Source organism: Etheostoma spectabile, chromosome 3, assembly GCF_008692095.1.
Source record: "Etheostoma spectabile isolate EspeVRDwgs_2016 chromosome 3, UIUC_Espe_1.0, whole genome shotgun sequence".
Classification (NCBI taxonomy): domain Eukaryota; kingdom Metazoa; phylum Chordata; class Actinopteri; order Perciformes; family Percidae; genus Etheostoma; species Etheostoma spectabile.
In genome coordinates this window covers 8,390,699-8,403,859 of record NC_045735.1, presented here as the reverse complement: position 1 = coordinate 8,403,859, position 13,161 = coordinate 8,390,699, and the positions used below count along the sequence as shown (strand labels likewise).

At 38.5% G+C, this 13,161-nt stretch overlaps 1 protein-coding gene and 1 long non-coding RNA gene across 2 annotated transcripts in view; both read left to right on the top strand.

Annotated features, from left to right (window-relative positions):
- The window catches only part of lsamp (limbic system associated membrane protein), a 713,356-nt gene that overhangs the window by 13,069 nt on the left and 687,126 nt on the right, over positions 1-13,161 (top strand). The window lies entirely within an intron of this gene.
- Positions 1-13,161, top strand: part of LOC116671785 (uncharacterized) — a 26,231-nt gene that overhangs the window by 359 nt on the left and 12,711 nt on the right. The gene's annotated exons all lie outside the window — the stretch shown is intronic.

Here is a 13,161-nt window from a genome sequence, read left to right as displayed (position 1 = left end):
TTGCTTTCTTCTTTTCCTAAACCCAACCATCCCCTTCTTTTACTAAACCCAACCGTTGTTTCTTCTTTTATTAACTCAACGGTCTCGTTCTTCTTTTACTAAACCCAACCCGTTCCGCTCTATACAGTTATGCAGTTGTTGGTATTATAAAAAAAAGTGCTGACAATCACAAAAAAAAATGTCCTTACCATCACGGGAAAAAAACAAGATAAACGTGTTCATCTGCACAAATCAAATCAATTTAAATCAGATTAAATTAGGTTACCATTTAACAAACAAAACACTGTATGTAAGACCTATATATCCCCATGCATGCGTTAAATTGGTATTGCATCGATTTTAAGCAGGAGCCAAATAAGAGGTTATGTTAAAGTCAAATACATTTGTTTAATACGTCAAGCATCGGAATTACAATACACAGATCTGCAGGATCACAATGCACTTAGAGTCTAAGTTTCCCCAGCAACAGACAAATAGCAGGAGCCGGTCCACGTAACTATAGTCTCTCGAGCCTTACGAGTCCCAGTCTATTCTTCCCCTCATTTTTTATCCCTTCTTTCTTGGGCATCCTCATCTTGTCCAGCACAGGGACTGTTATCTTTACACAACACACGCCAGGGTGAGGGGCCACTGTATTATGTCGTCTTCATTTGCTCTCACACGAAGCGGTACATTCTGTTCCTGTTTCACTTGTAATTATTACTCAATGTACTTTACTGGAGGCTCATGGCCTTTAACTGCTCTATAGTTATGGGCGTAAGCTAAACCTTCCGTGCGTTTCCTTTTGTTCGGGGAATGTAGATGTGCCTTGACTGGAGAACCATCATCTCTATGACAGCACACAACTCTGTGGCACATTTCACGTTGTATGTTTTGTGTTTTTTTGTAAATTATTGGATTTTTTACCTTTTTAAACAACATTCTATTTCAGAACAGAGGGTTTAGTATTCAGATGGTTTTGATCTATTGATTTATTATTTTACAATCATGTCTTCTTATGACATGGTATGTTTATGAAATGATACATACAACCTAAACTATATTCCATATATATTCTTTTCTATATTCTTTTTTTTTAAATTTATTTATGTTATACTTTGGTGTTAAAGTCATGACTTGCTCTTTTAATTGGGGGATTTTTCTTTGCTATCTCCATAGTGATTATTAAATTTGGCACCATTTAGTCTGGATGAAAATCCCAGATTTACTGTCTCTGTTATTTAAACAGCCTTTCTACTCACACTAACGTGATGCTGAACTTGTAACTATAAATCAATGCTGTCTCAGCTCAGTCCATTGAGCCTCCATGGCTCAGTGAGCATGTGGCTTTTACAGAACAATTGTGGGACTAATCTAATCTGATGACTGCCAGTAAATTTTAAAAGGACTGGGATGGAATGGCTCCATTAATTTGCCAATCAACCAATATTCCAAGATGATGTGATGGATATAGTAATACAGTATATTTATGTCAGCACATATTGCTGATGTTGCATAATACTGTACAACCCCTCCTTGTTAGTCTTCTCCTCAACAGGAGCTGCCTCTGCCACTGAGTGACAGAGGCAGCTCCTGTTAAGTCACGATACTCCTAGTCTCACATTGCCAGACACTCCTCCACAGCGCCGTGCAGGAGGGTCTGGCAAATCCACACGCATTCCGGGATGGGATAAAAGTGTCTTCTGGTTTATTGGCTTGCCTTTAAACCAATCACAATCATCATGGGCAGCGGTAAGTGTCGCAAGGAGCAACGGCGCTTCTGCAAAATAGTCTCGGGAAGAAACTTTTTGTTTTTGGTGGAACATGTCTACAATCAAAAGTTGTTTTGTCAACAAAAATATCAGACAGAGATATCCGGCTAAATAAGTGAAATCCGGCAAAATTTCTGTCAGCAACCGAGCAATCTTGGAAGTGGAACGTTGTGGATATAGACTTCAATACTCCTGTTTTAAATTGTTTTAATGTCGGCCTGGATACTGTGGCGTTTCAATAGTCAAAGTGGTAATACACTTTGGTAGCAACCATCTGAAGTTGTTGATTAAAGGTTCTCCAACATGTCTGTGCACTGTCACATGAAAGGATCACTCACTACGTTTACATGCACATAATATTCAGTTTTTTGTCCTTATTCTGAAAAAGACAATCTTCAGACTAAGCTGTTTACATTGGTAATGAAAGAAAATAGTCCACTTATATTCCTTTTTATATGTAGCCATGCAAAAAAAGATTTTGATTTTACCAGTGGTGGCGGACTTATTGGACCATGCAAACACAGCATCCCTTTTCCATTCCTTCAACCAGCTTCTTGAAAAGGTTGGTGTAGCGATGTATGTGCATAGCCAAAAACCTGTTAATATCCAATTCTTTGATAATGTTTAAAAGTAGCTGTGTTTCTCCTTTGTATTGGGTCTGCAGCCCTGCAAACTGTTGGTTGGTTGGTTTGTTTACAGCAACCATAGCAACGCACAGAGCTGACCATAAGCTGTTACCGGGCAAGAGGCTGTAAGCTGTAGTAAAAACCTTGGTTGAGACACATTGCAAATGCACTGTACACATGTGCAAAGAATGCCTTTTAAAACCCGAATAATATCAGAATATCCTACATCTTAATCAGCTGTTTTTGGAAAATGACCTTATTTGGAATATCCAACCGGAAAATGCAGCATACAAGACCTGTATCAAATTCAGAATATTGTCATATTCAAAATAATAGTGGAATATTGGTGTGCATGTAAACATACTGATTGAGACCAATGCACATTGTTGTGACGTTGCAGAGATGAGGCTTAATGTGCTTCAGGTGCATCACATCATCCGTTGCTGTGGTATGATGGAAACTCCTTTTCCTCTTCCTCTCTTCATCATCTCTCCTCTTCTCAATCTCTTTTTATCCACACACTGGTTTGAAATGCAAGCCAACCAAATCAATCCGTTTCATACAACACATTTCATAGATCAAAATGTTGTGCGAGACACTTCAAAAATATTCAGGCAGCAAAGAAGATTAAGGGGAATATGAAATCTCTTTCCACATAAATCACCTTGAGTCAGTGCTGGAGGAAGATGTGTCAGCTGGCTGGGAGTTTCAAGCTGCTTGTCCCAATGATCCACTCTACTGGGTTGTAGAAAGCTGCACTCAACCCTAGATTATATATACCAACATTTCCTCCATGTATTTATAATGCATCACAAATAAATGTTAATAACTGTCACATGTTTTGTAATTTATGAGAAAAACACTGTTATTTCATCTATTTGCTTGTAGCCCTGTTGTAAGGATCAATATTCTAATATTTATAAATATATTACATTTAAATAATATTTTATAATTAAAAGTGTTGTTGTACTATGCAGACAACTGCAGATTTAATATTGTCCCTGCTACAATAGGAGGGAAGTGGCTTTTCTTGTCTCACTTGTTTATGCTCCTGCGCAACCAATAGCTCCTACAATTCTCCAGTATTTGTATGAATATTGCAGTATTCCCCCACTAGGTGATAAAATGTCTAATCCACATGTAAAGATAAGATGTTTCAATCTAAGCGCTGAGAAACATTAAATGAATGTCTTGAGTTTGTGTGAACAAGAGGCATCAGATCAGAGAGATGTGGTGCAACTCCTGCCGCAGGGGGGAGGTGGATAAGAACCAATAAAACACTCTGGCAGCTGTTCTGTAGTTGTACACCTGCAAAGAGAGAAGAATGAGTCTGACTGGAACAGTTCCAGCTCACAGAGCAGTGGAGAGAGACATCAGCAAGACCACCACTGTAGGCCAACATCTCCTTTCAGGAGACCTGAAGCATGTTCATGTGGGACAATGCTGCACCGCCTATTATTAACTTGAACAAAGTACATATTAGTGTCAGTGGAACATATACGGTTATTTTTTATGCAATAAAAATGCTAATTAAGGACTAAGTACTAATACTTGGCTTGGATTCCCTGATTACCATGCTGTGAGTATGGACTACTATGGAGCTCATTTTCCAGTTTTCTGTTCACAACAAAATATAAGCTTTAAAAAAATTAAAATATCTGTTTCCGAATGGAGGGAAAGTAGGATGTTTTGTATATAAACTCTAACTTTATTACTGTAAACACAAAATGTAAATACTTGGAATTAACTGCTTGCTCTAAATGTTGCCTGTCTAAGGTGTGGGAGGAGTTGTATTTTGATATATTCTTCTGCACAGGGTGTTTATCTAAAGTAAATATTTGATGTAGTTTATGCTTGTTAACATTAGAAACTCAGTTCAAATTTTCAACCTGTTTTAACGTTTGAATCTGACTTTAGAGCAGAGCGGAGGATCTCAGCTGAACATAATATAACAGAAAAAAGAAGATAGAGACCAGTCAGCTCTGATTACATACAGTAGATAACTTATTACAATTAAGTGTCTATCCCTCCCATAACCTCTCAATTTTTAAAACAATAAAATAGGGATTTCTGGCAAACATTTTCTATGCACCATCCTTCAGTTTGTTAATTGTTGAAATAGAGCCAATGAAAAACAGTATTATACTAGATAACGGCAGCTAGAGACAAAAGTTGAGAGTGAAGCGGTGTCTTTCAAAGTACAAGACAACAGAAAAAGACAACAGAAAAAATAAATAGCACATGATAAAGTCTGTAGATGAATGTTAAGAATAATCTAAGTAAATGTGAGGAAGTAAGGGCGGATTAAAGAAATGCTGTGATTATAGAAGATCTGTAGGTCAGAGGAAAATATTTATGACTTGTCTGGATGAGGAAATTGATGTTGATACTGTATGTTCAGAGAGCAAGGACACATTCTGATCCTGCTCTGTCCCACCCTTCCTTTTTTGTCCTCTCTTTCTCAGTTGCCCACTGTTTCACCAAAGTTTTCCAGTCTCTTGTTAGTCTCATTGCCAGACCTTCCTCCACAGCGCTGCAGAAGAGGGTTGCATTCAAAATGCAAAGGCACCTGCAAGAGAAGGACAGAGGCTCGAAGACAGATAAAGACAAATACTGTCTAATGTGATGGAGAGAAATAGATTGAATGCCACCCTCTAACAAGAGCCGAGTATACTCTCTTTCTCACCTTCTCTCCCCCATTCTCACCACAGGCTTTTTAAAATGAACCTTGATAAGCTGTGGCAGTTATTTATATGGTAATTCACCAAAGAGACTCATCACACAGAACACCCAGAGTTTAGTAGAGTAAGATATTGTGTCTGTGTGTGTAAATGTGTAAGTGGTTGCTCCACATTAACTGTGTGGTGTTTTTAAATATCTCTATGTATTTTTGTATTTGTCAAGTCTTTTCCTCCTTTTCCGTCTTGTCACACACGTCAAGAGTGGCACATCCAACATGACAGCAGTCAGGTTTTTAAATCATGATTTTGTACAGGGTCACCTCTCCTTTGTGGCGGGCCCGCAGCAGCATGTCATACATTTAATGCGGCACTATTGCAAGCTGACTCTTTCTGGCCATGATTCAACACTTTCACATCTTTCAGTATACTACCCACACACACGAGAAGTACTGCCTCATTGCTACTTATTAAAAGGTTGCATTGTTGTTATTGGTTTTGTGTGTGTGTTTTTTCGGCTGTTTCCTGGTATCTCAGATACAAGATGTTTGATTAAAGTAAACAGTAATTTATCTATTTTCTGTTCTGGCCATAGGCAATTTTAACAACGTCTGATAAGTAATGTTATTTATATGGTAATTCACCAAAGACACACATCACATTTTAGTTGGATTGAAATTAGTGTGTGTGTGTGTGTGTGTGTGTGTGTGTGTGTGTGTGTGTGTGTGTGTGTGTGTGTGTGTGTGTGTGTGTGTGTGTGTGTGTGTGTGTGTGTGTGTGTGTGTGTGTGTGTGTGTGTGTGTGTGTGTGTGTGTGTGTGTGTGTGTGTGTGTGTGTGTGTGTGTGTGTGTGCGCATTTAGTTGGGCTGATTAATCAATACGTATATACTCTAGGGCTGTAACGATATGCGATATGCAACACTCAGATCCACGAAGCTGTGTCGCGCTATTAGAAGGCAGACTCGCGACACACCAATGTTAACGCATTTGTGTGTCGACCCGCACCCACATTTAGCAAGTTTATTTAAGTTAATTTCAGACCCTGCACAGAACTGTGAAACAGTAGCCATTCAGGTTACATTATTGGTACCTGTAGGTAAACTAGGTTTACAGTCTAAGAGGCAGGACAAACTTTCTAGGCCACCACACCAAACATTAAAACATATAAAACAGACAATAAAACATTTCCATAATGGAGTTTGATTCTATTTGTTTTTCAACAGTAGTCTATTTTGTTACATAGAAGACAGAAGTTTTTGGCTATTTATTTATTTTACTTAGGTGTGTTGTTTTGTTTTGTTGTTGTTTATGTTTTTCAAATGGTATTTAATAAAATATCTTCTTTTTTTTTCTCAAAAAACCCCAAAACAAATGAATAAAAGGAATCAAGGTTTGTATCAAATAATGGGTAACAAATCGTGATATGAACCGAATCATGGGTTTGGTGTTTTGTTACAGTCGAAATATACAAACTCAAAAACTCTATTTACTGGCAATTTTAGTTTTGAGATGTCTTGTTGTGATAGTGACAAATCAAATCACAATCAGTATTACTAAATAATTGAAGACAAAAAACTATTCTCATTATAAAAAAGGTGATTATTAACTGTGGCCTCCTTATGGACTGCATTACTTTAGTGAATTTCATCAAGAGCTTTTTGCTGTTGAAAGTTCATTTTTGTGTGTGGTTAGTTGATTTTCCATGTCCCCATTTTGAAGGAGAACTCTTCCCTCCCACATTAAGGGTGGCTGTAGCTTAGGAGGTAAAGCGGGTCGTCCAAGGTTGGTGTTTCGATCCTCCTGTCTGCATGTCGATGTGTCCTTGACAGAGGTGTCAAAAGTATTCTCGTTCTCAAGTTGAAGTTTAGACACCAGGGTTTAAAAAGACTTCTGTAGAAGTATCAACTCAAGCTTTTCAACTCAAAACTACTTAAAGTATAAAAGTAGAAGTAATGTAAGGAAGAAAAAATCTTTGAGGGCAATGGATTCACTCTATCCAGATGGCGCAATTTATCTGGATAGGTTTTTGTTTAGTTTTTTGAACGATGAAAAGCTGGGATGAAAACAAGCCGAACTGAAATAGGTGTAACAAGGCTATTTTTCAAAATGAAAGGAGTAGAGAGTACAGAGAATTGCGTGAAAATGTAAGTAAAGTATTGATACCCAAAATCTCTACTTTGTTACTTGACACCTCTGGTGCTTGAGCAAGACACTGAACCACAAGTTGGACCCTGATGGCAGGCCAACGCCTCAGCAGTTTTAAGAGTGAACTGATTCAACAAAAGTTATACTAAGATGTAAAAATACCCATGACCACTCAATTCACCTGTACTTTCTATTAAGGATGACACTCACCAGAGGCCCCATAACACAATACTAGTACGAGAAATATGTCACAATACAATTATGGCAATTTTAAACATATTTCAATATTCTGCAATATATCCCCAAAGAAAAACTTTTTCCACATCTGTTTTATCTAAAAATATACATTTCTCTGTTTGTTTGTCTATCTCACTTATCACTACTTGGCATACTTGTTTGGATACAGTATTGTCATGGTAAATACTATGATACTATGAAAATACTCTGCTGTATTGATTATTCACCCACCCCTATTTTCTATGATGTGTAACTTCTGTCCCAATTATGAATCATACAATAAGGAAACCTCCCTAACAATAACACTTGAAGTGAACAGATCTGACTGATTGGGAGTTTAAATGTGGACAAGAACTGGCCTCAAAACTCAGTTCCTCTTTTGCTATTTTGGCTGTGGGTGTAATATAAGTGTCAATTCAATACACACATTTGTCAGCAGTTGTAGACATTATCTCTGTTAGGATGCGCGTCAACTGGAGCATCCTAACCGAGATAATGTCAGAGGGCTAGCCATGCTCACTTATCATTGCTGTTTGATGCTCATCAGTGCACTGTGGCTGCCCATGAGGACCATAAATGCCATCAGCTTCCAGCCATTTGATTAACTGTAGCCGAGTATAGCATCCTGTGATCAGAGCTGCTGGCTTTCTAAAAGGTGGAGAGAATGATTGTTGATATAGGGCAATTGCATTTCCAGTAGAGGGATGGGAAGTAGGAGGAGATGAAAGATCATAATGTGAGACAAAGGCTGTGTCTCAAACCGCCTACTTGCACACTTCAAACAATTAGTTTTAAGTATACAGTGTAGATTATGCAAAATGTCAGTGCACTGAAAGTACCTGGATGACGGAGGTATGCGGAATGAGACACAGCTAAACACCAAACACACTGTACTTAGTTTAGTTATAGAATAATGTAGCCTGTGGCTTAAGTCTGTTTGTCTTAGCAACGAGCAGTGTACGAGTAGCAATATTTTTCTGTCAAACACAAGGATTTTTTATTTTCTGTCAGCTGTCAGCTTTTTTCTGCTGTATTTTATGTTTTACAGGGACTTGGCTTTCATATTTTGACACATCACATCATAATTACTTTTACAGAATGCCCCTATGTCATGATTTACTCTTGTGTGTAAAACCAAAAGTTTATTTTTTGTTATTGGCTGTGTCTTTGTGTTGTAGGAGTGAATAGCCTGTCAGCAGCTATGCCACTGCAGTGAGTTGAGACCAACATTAGACACAGTGGTAGGTCTGCAGACTCACTGACTCAAGGTTCACTCTCCACAGGTTGTATTGCATCAGGGTCTGCTGTTTTAATGCCATGTGTCATGCTGACAGTGTCAGGAGTGGATGTGACCCACACAGAGGTGAAGAGAGACAGCAGGCAGGAGGCCAGGAGAGAAAGGAACATAACAGAATTCACTGCCAGATGCACACACTGCTACATTGCCAGAGGTTACTCAGCTGGCTGGCATAACAAGTCCCACTATTAAAGCAACCAACTGGCATTATTGGCCTCTAGCCATGGCAAAGGACAAGGAGCAGCAGGAGAGGCCAGGACGGGAACAGTGAGGGAGCAAAGAGCCACAATCTGTCCCTAAGGTAAAGATACAAGACTGACACAGGCAGTGATGGAGGTTTAAAATGACAACCTGGCACTGTGGATCAAATTCAGTCCCAGTGGAGAGAGAGAGAAAGTGGGCCACACGTTCAGCTGATACAGTATGTTTTATTCAGCACTTTGCAGAGGTTTTACAGATAGCCATTTACTGTGATGTGATCACTGTCATCCATTTTGCTACATGCTCTGAAAGCCCGCTGGCATCCGTGCTGAAAGTATGACATGCAGACCAGACAGCTGTTAGAGAACTACTGACCTTCTCACTGGCATCTCCTCTGATTGGAGTCTAAAGTTAGGTGTTTCTAAAGCTTTGTCAAAGCAGTTTACTCTAACTTTGTTAAGCCTTGACTCTGACTTTGTGTTTGACTATAAGACTGGAATATTCAGAACACACAGACACTCTCATAGACAAGATTTCAAGTTTAGATTATATATATATATATATATATATTTCTACAGAAGCAGATTCCTCTGAGTCAGGATATCAAGCAGCTTCTGTTTATGTCTGTTTAAGTGTAGTCGTCTCAGTCACTATACATAATTTCCCTCTCTAAGCCGTCTGGGAGGTAAAGCTGGCTAATCGCAGTGGTTCTCACCTTTTCCCCCCCCCCCCCGAATAATGAGGTTGGTGTTCACAACAAGAAAGAGAGCTGCAAACTGGTGTAAACAGCTGTTTCCATGCATCTCCCCTTGCTGATTTTGACTGATTATTTTGAAGGCTGTGATTAATACATGGATATACAGTACATGGAAACAAATAATACTTTGCTTTAATGACAGCTTAGTTAAGTTTTAGTTTTAGCACCTAGCCTTGTCCAATGTTTGTATTTTTCTCTCCCCCTGACCTGCCCCTTCCACACTTCTTTCTGTGTTCCAGGACCTCCTAATTTACAAATGAAGTTTGTGAATACAACACATAAAATCCAAACTTCACACAGTCATGTAACAATAATTTCCCAGTTTAGAATATGTTATTTAATTGTTTTCTCCCCAACCTCTTGGCCCGTGTCATTTACTTTGCTTCCTTGTGTTTGGTTTTGTTTGCCATTTATTTTTACTGCACAGCCATGTTTTTACTGCACGGTTTTGTTTTTGCTTGCTTCTTTGGAAAGGCCTAATTGGGATGAATAGTTAAACACTACAGTTATCCATACTGAATCTACTGTCTTCATCATCCAAGGTAGAAAGTCAGGTGGAAGAAAACAACAGAAAAAACAAACAGAGTAGAGCTGGAAATGATGAGGAGACACAGAAAGATACAGAAAAAAGTTGGGATGAAAGGAAGAGAGATTCATTTTTTATTTTTATTTTATTCAACCAAAACAACTCTCGTTACACAAACAGTTTCCACAATAACTGCTCAAATGTTTTGCGTAATTGGTCTTTTTAATCCTGCTCAGTATTTTATTTTAGGCGCAAAGCGGGGGGTCCTACCAACACTCGAAAATCCTTTCTCAATTTAGCACTTTAAATTTTCTTTGAGTTATAGGGGAATCACTGTATGGAACAGAAGTATGTTTATCATTGAACATTTTATTGTGATTATAGTTTACAAGACAACAAATGCACCACTTTTTACTATTCCAGTGCCTTAGGTTTGTGACTTGATGGGTCTAAATTAACACTGATTGTGCCACAGTGACGGAAACCAATGAAAAGTGCTAAGCAGAAAAGGTTCGGAGAAAGTGTTTGCTCAGGGTTTTGTTTTATTGGACATTGTGAATTAATTTCTTCTTAGTTTTATTCTGCTGCAGATTCCTTGAAGGTCTCCGGATGCTAGTTGTTCCTGTTCTGCAAGCCTTGCACTTTTTGTAGATAAATAAAGTATGCATAATTTCTGTAATAAAGAGAGCAGTTTGGTAGTGAGTGTTATCATGGGAAAAGCACAGATAGTGAATCATTTGAATAATTGGAATCATAAATGTGACTGGATAACATTCAAACACTGGCATCCATTACATTCAATCATTACAATTTCCCCAAAGACAAAATATGGTTTGACCAACACAAAGAGCAATTCTGCTTGCACGAGGGAAGCTGTTAAGTTCTTATATTCAAACACATTTTGAAGAAGACTCTAAAAACTCAGGCTGTGCTGGTGTAAAAGTATTGCTCCCAAGCAGCAATCATGTCATCAATGTCACATTTGCATTTAAAGTTGTCAGTCAGGGCAGTTCCAGTGTGCCTTTTGCTCTGCTGGAACAAAGAGCAGCAAAGAGAGAGGTCTAGGGTCTCATTCACAAAAATTTGCGTAGGATTGTTACTAAAATATGCCCAAAAGACAAAAATGGTGTACGGCGCAAAAAAAAATCAGATTTATAAAACTCTCAACATGCCCATTTTTAACAATAAATAGTCAGTGCAAAGAAACTCATGAATGCTAATCAGTATGTTAATGACCCTGACAGTTCTTTCGTAATGCCAAATCATGACGATTGGCGGGGAAAAAGCAAAAAACTTCTCAGACACTGGTTACAATTCCGGCCTTTTCTTTTACAGTGTAGTGAAACCTGATGTATAGACTACCTACTGTACATTAATAATACTGTCCAACATGGCAGACATTACGCCACTCAAGGACAGCTTTGATACACCAGACCTACATAACACAATTTAACAAAACTATATATTATATCCAAAGAAGCCTTAGTGATAAAGTTGAAGATACTCTACTGGACCCAATTCAGTACATAGATCCAAGAGCACAGCTTTAGGGAATTTAAATTGGCATATTAGCCAGTCATTGTTGTGGTCCCTGAAGTCTCTTTCTTTCCTGATTCTTCCATTGCTGTAGTCCTCCTGAAGGGCCAGCAGTGCCATCATGCAGCATTACCCATGGGGTTCACCGCATTATTTATATGTTTACAACAATTTGAAGGTTTTGTCACCAACAGTATTAAAGTTCGGACTGATAACGAGGACATTAAGTGTAATGACAGTACGAGAGCTTAACGTCAATATTTTCAGACTTTGACATTTGATGATAAATGCATAGTATTAAAGACAAATAGTATATTTAGTTATTTACACTGTGTTCTGCAGGTATCTAATGATAGGATATTTGATGCTATCCTGTATTCCATGCAGATGGGCCATCTCATCCGCCGTCAACGGACTCTGTAATGGTGAGACAGTGCCGATTAAATATTATGAACCAATTTTTATTTAAATTTTTATTTATTTCAATTTTACAAGGTGTTTATGGAACAATTATCACTCAGTACACACGCAAATAACACTGCTGGATTTAATCTTCATGATAACATGGATGATATGGAGTGAAAAAATGTGCGTGAGCCATCAACACTTGCACATTCTCCTGTCAAGTTTGTTTTTTATAAATCTCAACCGTTGAGTGGGAAGTGGCGTAAGCACATTTTCAGCCCCATTTTGTGCATACGCCACGTTTATAAATGAGACTGCTGGCCATCAGCCTATTGTGTATCCACTGCAGTGTGAAATGCTGCTCTGCTTGGCTCCATCTCTTTAGGTTTGATGGTCCTTTATAATCAGCAGCTCCTCAGATATGAGCTGGGCTGTGAGCCACAGGATGATAACCAGAGAGAGAGAGGGAGAGAACGTGTGTGCATTTTAGAGGTGCAGCTGCTTCTTCACCCTACACTAAAAGGCTTGGGACACTTGTGAACTTTGGTCATGCATGAGGTCTGTGCAGTATTTTTTGTATGGTTTTTATTTTGTTTAGACATAAACCATCAGACTGTAACACTGGAGTAGGTTGGACTTTGCATTAAGCTTCATGTGTTTGTTCACAGCCAGTGACATATCACATATGAAGTGTGTGTTATACAATGTGTTCACTGACACTGGTCAGCTGGCAGACTCTTTCCAGAAGATCCTATTATTTTGTTTCATACTCTTCCAGGTCAGTGTGTCTTTGTGCAGAATGTGTCTGAAGACCTCGATGTGTTAACACACCTAGTACTACATTGTCCTGCTTTCTCTTCCTCAAATTATGGTAAGCAATGCCTCTTGCTATGCCACTTTGTATTAACCAGAACACAAATAATTAACATTTTAATATTAAATAGTTATGCTGCTACACTATCTGTCTTTGTGTGTGTGTGTGTGTGTGTGTGTGTGTGTGTG